Source organism: Vulpes lagopus, chromosome 8, assembly GCF_018345385.1.
Source record: "Vulpes lagopus strain Blue_001 chromosome 8, ASM1834538v1, whole genome shotgun sequence".
Lineage (NCBI taxonomy): Eukaryota > Metazoa > Chordata > Mammalia > Carnivora > Canidae > Vulpes > Vulpes lagopus.
The window spans coordinates 118,284,111-118,291,520 of NC_054831.1; the positions used below are offsets into that span (position 1 = coordinate 118,284,111).

Genomic DNA, 7,410 nt, shown 5'->3' on the forward strand with positions numbered 1-7,410 from the left:
AAACATGTGTGTGGTCTGGTGGTGGGAAGGATGCAGCCCAAGGGGCAGGGGTCTCTTCTAGGTAGATGCCAGTTCTGGGCAGGTATGACTTCCTAGGATGGATAGGGAAGACAGAGCCCTGGTACCCCAACTCTCATGGATGAGCCTCCCCCTCATCCTCCCAAGCCAGTCTCCAGTGCCTCTTAGTCTGGCTGCCCTCCAGCGGTGGCCCAGACCAGCCTCCTAACTCACCGGTGACCACATTTTCCAAACCAAAACTTAGAACTCGTGGTCTGACAAAGAATTTAAGAATTTCTGGTCACCTTCCAAGAGTAAGAGAGAATATTGGAATCTCTAGGCTAATCTCTGTCGTTAAAGAGGACATTAGGTTGGAAATCTTTAAATTCAGGATTTCCTCTTAATCAGGAATTGTTCATACATTATATCATTGAAACGTGAAAAGAGCCCCAGGAGGTAGCTAATAGCTATTTCCATTTAATAGTTGAGAGCACTCAGAGAGAGGAACTAACTTGCCCAAGATGCTACGTCCCGGAAGTTTGAATTCTGGTCTGTCAGGAAGGGTTCTTTGGGGTGTGTGTATGGGAGTGTGTGTGTGTATGTGTATGTGTCGCGCGGGGATGGGACAAGGAGAGGCGCAGAAACATCTTCGCAATTGCAGAACTGCAGACACGCACGCTATTTATTTGGGGCCTCGAAGAAGGGCAGCCAAGAATGAGCTGCTCCGGTTGTCACTTCAGAGTTGGAAATCCCCGAGCAAAGGGCTGGGTGGCCGCCCCATCCCATCAGGGTCTGGCTCCAGGCCTCCCGGCTCGGGATGCGGGAAAAAGCCCTTCGACTTTGCAGGTCACAGCGCGGCCGCGGGGTCTCGCCTCTGCCCAGGTGCGGATGCGGATGCGGAGGCCGCGGCGTGGGCGAACGACTCCCCTGGCCACGTACCGGCCCCCCCTCCCCGGTCACATGGACGCGCCTTCCGCAGCCGGGAGTGCGGAGAGGAACGAACCACGAGGAGGAGCGGGGGAGGCGCCGAGGGCAGTGGGTCACAGCCCCGCGGGGCAGGTGGGCGGGCCCAACCGCCCCGCGAGCCGGCCCGCCAGCCAGTCAGCGGGCGCGGGGGGCGGGCCAGTGGGCGTGCGCGCCGCGCCCCGCAGCGCCCCCTGAGGGGCGGTGGCGGGAGCTGGTTCCGGCTGCGCGCGCAGCGGTGGTGGCGGCGGCGCGATCGGCCGGGCTGTAACCGTCGTCCGTCCGGTAGCGGCTGGAGCGGCAGCGGCGGCCGGGCACGGCGCGAGGCGACGCCACAGGGCAGCGGCGGCAGCGGGGCCAGCGGCGGCAGCAGGAGACGCAGCGGCGGCCGCAGCAGCAGCAGCAAGACGGACTCGTGGACACGCGCCGCCGCCGCCGCCGGGCCAGGCCGGGTGTCGCGCGCCGAGGCTGGGGGGGAGTCGTCGCCGCCGCCGCCACCGCTACCGCCGCCGCCGCCGCCGCCGAGGTGACTGAGGAGAGAGGCGCCTCCTCGCTCCCGCCGCCGCCGGACTTCAATGCCCAGTCCCCAGCTCGCCAGCGTGAGTGCGCTCCTCCCGGGCGGACCCCGCTCCGGCTCCCGGGGCCTCGGGGAAGGGGAGGGCGGGAGGCGCCGCAGCCATTAGTGCAGGCCCGAGACACGTCCCCGGAAGGAGGGCCGGGCCGGGCCGGGGGCGGGGGGAGTGCGGCCGGGAAGCGTGGAGAGCGAGGGTGGGTGAGGAAGGGGGGACGGTGCGTGTGGAAGAATGTGGAGTGTCGGGAGGGAATGTGCGTGCGTGAGGGGGGACGGTGTGAGTTGGGGAGAGGGCTGGGTGTGCGTGTGCGCTGAGGGAAGACGGAGTCGGGGCGGGGAGTGTGGCTGAGCGACTTGGGGGCCGTGTCCGGGGGCAGTGCGTGTGGAGGACAGGGGGCGTGGGGGGCAGTGCGCGGGGCGCGAGGGGTCAAGGGGGAGAGTGAGGAGGTGGGAGAGGGAGGGCGGCGAGTGTATGGGGTAGAGCGGGGGAGTGTGTGTGGGGAACCTGAGTGCGGTGTGAGGAGGGAGGCCGGGGAGAGGATGAATGGCAGCTGAGGGAGCGTGGAAGGGTGTGCCTGGGATTGTCCAGTGTGTGAGCGGGCGCCCTGGAGGCTCTCAGAGGTCGTGGGCGCCGTGTGTGGCGATGGTGAATCCTGCTTCTTTTCCAGGAGCGTCCTGGCCCTCAGTTCTTGGGTTCCAGTGTGAGAAAACGGTATAGGAATCTCTTCCAGTAGCACTATCGTCCTCTGGTTCTGGGATTTTTAAAAGAAAAGTCCTGCTTTTTTGGTGTGTGTGTGTGTGTGGAGGGGTAAATGCTTTGTGACATCGATATAAATTTCTGAATTTGTCAAGGACATGGTCGCCATCCCATCCTAGTCTGGCGCTCTGAGAGCTAACTAAAACAGTCTTGCGTATTATTGCCCAGGGTCCTAGGCTTTTGCCTTCCGAGTGTTCAGAAGTATAGGCTGTTTTGTAAAGTACTGCTAGTTTTTCAGGCGAAAGGTATTTTATCGTTGCATAAATGGGAAAATTTTTTATTAGGCTTTTGGCTCTTTTCTACTCTTCTGGAGAAATCTTTTAAGAAAAAAAAAAAATAATGTAGCACTGATGATGAGGAACAACCAGAGGCTAGTATATTATTCCCTGGAGTTTGTCAAGAAGCATATAAAGTGTCTTAACAGTTGTAGCACCACTACTGTAGGCATGCTTGTCTGTTTGGAATTACTAAACTACAACTGCTGCTGGATTAGAATATGGTAGTTATTTGCTGCCATGCTCTGTATTACAGAGTAATTTCAGACAGGAAGTGAGTGAAGTTATGCCTTGTTCAGTGTGCAAAAGGAAATGAAGGCTACAGAATGACACATTTTTAAGGCTTCAGAATCACTTGCCAGCGTGCCATTGTGTTGGTGAAGATGGTGAGAAGTTGTTTGCCCATATTCTAATCTTGACATTTTAAAAATTGTTTCATATTGGATAGTAAATGGACATTGTTACAGACTTTTGCCAGATTCTTGTGTTGTGGAAGTAGGGGTTGTTGATAAGAGTACCTTGATACCGATTTTACACTTTAATGATGAGAAGTTTCTCAGAAGTTGGAAGTCTTTCAATAGGATAAGCAAAGAGTATGGTAGTCCTTTTAATAGTAGACCTAATAGAATTATAGGCCAGAACATCAGTGTGTAATTAATTAGGAGTCAGAAATTGTTTTTCTAGAGTGTCCTTTTTTTTCATCACTAGCATGCTTGGTGCTTTCAGAAATAGTAAATAGTATTGTTAACTAATATTTAGTGGGAGATTGGATTAATTGGTATTAAGGGTCTACTGTGTACCAGGTATTTTTACACACTCTCACTTAATTCTCAGTTACTATAAAGATGGTTGCATTTATTTGGCACATACTGAGTGGTTTCTATTTGCTAGGCACTTGCGATACAGTGATGAGCCCTCAATGATTTACAGTGATGAGATGAAGAGATCTAAAGACTCAAAGAAGAAGTTAAGTAACTTGTCCTAGGTCACAAGATAATAAGAATTGGAGCTGGATTAAAAACCCAGGTCTTTCTGACTCCTAAATCCTTGGTTTTTCCACTACACCATTACCACCCTCTCAATAGGTTGTCTCACTTTGAGGTTTCTCAACCACACAGTGACCTAGCAGCTTGTACAGATGAGAAGTGTTGAATTTAATGCAGAAGACTAGGTGGCATGAGAAGTGTTGAATTTAATGCAGAAGACTAGATGGCTGAAGGCAAGGGGATCATTTAGGAGATGCTGACTTGAGGCTCTTTGGGGCCTAAGCTAGGCTTTTATGTGGGTGGAGATTCTGCCTTGAAACTCTTGGGGCCCCAGGGTGTGTGCTTTGAGACATAGTTTTTATGAGGCACCTGGGATATGTCTGGGAGAGGAAAGTCTGATTAAAGAAACCCAGCAGCCTTTTATGTTTTTTATTTTGGGGGAGAGAAAGAGTGTATTTATTGGGGCATTTATTGGCGCTAAGAGTCAACTAGAAGTTGTCACTCCTATGTGAAAGTCTCTGTTCAGCTGTATGAGATTTTAACTCAGGAGATTGTGAAGATCAAATAAGAAAATATATGTGGAAGCACTTTGTTAATTATAAGTTGAACTACAGATTCAAAATATTACCACTAAGACCTTTCTACTAAGGCAACAGTTTGTTATATTTGGTAACTGGAAAAAGCCAGCATTTAGGACACCTATACAAATGAAAAATTGTTTAGAATTGCTGAACTGGGTCTATTCTGACTCAGAACAGCAAAAGTCAAACCACTCCCTCCATGACTCAGTCAAGTAATATTTAATTTGAACTAACTAAATTTATAAGCAGAAACCATTTACAACATCATTGAACTTTGGTGGCACTAGGGAAGAGTAAACATTTGAATGCTTTTGCATATAACTTTCTTAAAAAGTTTGGAAGTCGCATATTTATATTTCCTTGAAAAGACATTTGTGTGAAACAAGATAAAAGATTTTTAAGATTTAACCCTATTCTATTTATTTAACATTTTGTCTTTTAAAGGTGGCATTTTTGTATGCAGTAGTTATAGAACTATGATTTTTGACACATAGAGTTTAAATTTAGTAGAGGTTTATTTAACAGGGTTTGTACTGTTCCTTTTTGTTGGAATGTGGGATTAGTAATCAGTGAAGCCTCTTACTGCATCTTACAAATAAGATGCAGAAGAACAGTACATAAATTTTTAGCTGTTGCTCTTGGAAGAGTAAAACTTAAGTGAGAGTGAAACCCAAGTTAGCTCAATTTTTTCAAATGCTATATAATCAGCTATATTACTTAGAGAGGTTGGGGATTTTTAAAAACTTTGAGCAACTGGAAATCAAGATCCATAATTTTAACACGGTAGACTTAGTTATGTTTATTGAGTAGGGCCGTAGTAGAGATCTTGAGGTCTTAGGACCCTTGTGAAGTCCAACATGATGTTTCAGGTTTCAACATTCCCTTCTTGAGAATTTTATTATGCTGAATCATAAATCATCTTACTTAATTAAAGTTCATAATAATCCTTTGAATAAGTGGCACTTTCATTTGTACAGATAAGGAGATTGATTTATAGAATCAATTGTTGAATTCCAGATTTTGAAATCTAAGTTAAAAATATCAGTAAATAGATGGCAGTAGATGAAAAAAGTTTCCCCTTGAGGCTTAAGTTACTTTTAAATCTCTTGCTAAACTTCATTTTTTGATTAACTCTGGTCATTATATAGGAATTAAGTGGATATTCTAAAGTTGGCCTTTTTTGTTTGAAATTTAGTTTTTAGGTTTTTTTTTTTTAAACGATACTAAAGTTACTTGGATCCTTTTTTGTGGGGGTATGTTGCTGCTTTGAGATGTTTCTTGAGATACTAGTTGGGTTATATAGAAATGATGATTATTCTCTAAATTTATAAAGTGAGAGTCTGTAATACTACAATTCACATAATTTTGTACCTTGGGTTTGTTAGTGAACAATGGATACCAGCAATTACAACTTTTTTGGGAAAAGGTGATTTGAGCCTGTTAATCTGGAATGTTAGAAAAGCCTTTTATCCATTTTCATCTTTAGGGGTAGTATATGTATAGAAGTGTCTGTAGCTTTCTCTGGTTATCTTTTGTTTTATTGACTGAACCACATTCTCTAGCTTCCTTGACTTCCTGGCCACTCTCTTGGGACTTGCAGCCCTATAGGATTGCTTGGTGTAGAGCTCGAGTAGATATTATATGTTTTGTTTTGTTTTGTTTTTTTGCTCCTTGGAGTTGTAGAGGTCTAAGCTAAACCAGAAACTATCACTACTCTAGCACTTTTAAGAAAGAAGCTACACAGCATTGCAGGCTCTGTCCACTTTCCACAGTTACCCTGTGGAGTTACCAGGACCCAGGTGAGAAAATGACCCCCCCCCCCCCCCCGAACTGTCTGTTCAATCAACATAGACTGACAGGGTACAAAATCTTTCCTGGGGGTGCCTGGGTGGTCCAGTGGTTGAGCTTCTGCCTTTGCCTCAGGTCGTGATCCTGGAGACCCAGCATCAAGCCCCACATCGGGCTCCCTGCATGGAGCCTGCTTCTTCCTCCGCCTGTGTCTCTGCCTCTCTCTCTCTCTCTCTCTCTCTCTCTCTCTGTCTCTCATGAATAAAGAAAATCTTAAAAAAACAAAACAAACAAAACAAAAACAAAAAAACAACAAAAAAAAACTTTTCTAGAAAAAAGACTATGTATGAGGAGTTGACAGATTATACCGACAGTTTTTATGTGATTTTAATACAAATGTTTTTTTGTTTTCCTGCACTGATTTCTTATACCCATAGGTTCTGTAACACAGCATCCACTCCATTTTAAGTGGCCTAGAAACTAAATCTCATCATTTGAATGTATATTTACATTGCACAACATTGCCTTTTGAAACTGCAGAGAAGTTTAAGCTTTTCTACGACCCCTTTCTTTGCTAGTTGAGCCTGTTTTGAAAAAATATTTTGACGATAAGAATGGTCTTTACCTTTAGAGAAATTTAATTCCTTTCATAGTATTTTTGGGTTGAAATTTCATTCTTCTCAGAAAATGTTAATTCTTTTGGCATAAAATGCACACATGATATATTTGCTTTAGCAGATCAGATAAATTGCTTTGTGTTTTTATTTCTGCAGTGGTCAAAAATGTTGGCTCTTAACTAATGTATCGTTTGACAAGAATTCAAATTCACAATCAGTCTGCTTTCTTGTAGTCCTTTAGTTTTAGCTGATATTTGAGCATAAGGTTTTGTTTTTTTTTTTTCAGTCTTTTACAGGAGACATTCACTAGATTGTATCATCCAGTATCCATAAATTGGATTTATATACATATGTTGATATTTACTGTTTTTAGTAGGAAAACAAATTGATGTGTTTTCTACTTTCCATTATTAGTGAAAAGCCTATCATGAGGGAACAGAGTGACTGGTTAGTGCAGAAGGATATGAGTCATCGGTAGGATTTGTCAGCAAATTGAGAAGGATATGATGGAGAAACAATAGACTATAGTGACATTATTCTTCATTCCACACGTGTAGTTACAAACAAGTTTCCTTTTGGTGATTGGTTTAAATTATTCAAATAATTTAGATCTTTCTCGATGAAAATCACTTCAAATTTTAAGTCATAGACTATAACCTAAATTGTTTCTCTGATGAACTGAGATCTTTAGTTGGAGGTTATCAGCAAGTAGAATTTAAACTCCTATATGATTAGTAGGAAAAATAATTCACCTATGCCATAGGAATTAGTAAGTTGTCTATTTTTGTGAAGCTTGTTAATTATGAAGCTACTCAGTAGATCATAAGATGCGCACCAACGTGGCCTGTTTGTTTCTTCTCATTGAGCAAAGAGTT

General features: G+C 44.8%; 1 protein-coding gene across 2 annotated transcripts in view; it reads left to right on the forward strand.

The window, feature by feature from the left end:
• Nucleotides 1-1,178: 1,178 nt before the first annotated feature.
• The window catches only part of PTP4A2 (protein tyrosine phosphatase 4A2), a 31,650-nt gene continuing 25,418 nt past the window's right edge, over nucleotides 1,179-7,410 (forward strand). For both annotated transcript variants that reach the window (XM_041766759.1, XM_041766758.1), the window contains exon 1: nucleotides 1,179-1,559. The gene's annotated coding sequence lies outside the window, so the exon portion shown is untranslated. The remainder of the gene's footprint in view (nucleotides 1,560-7,410) is intronic.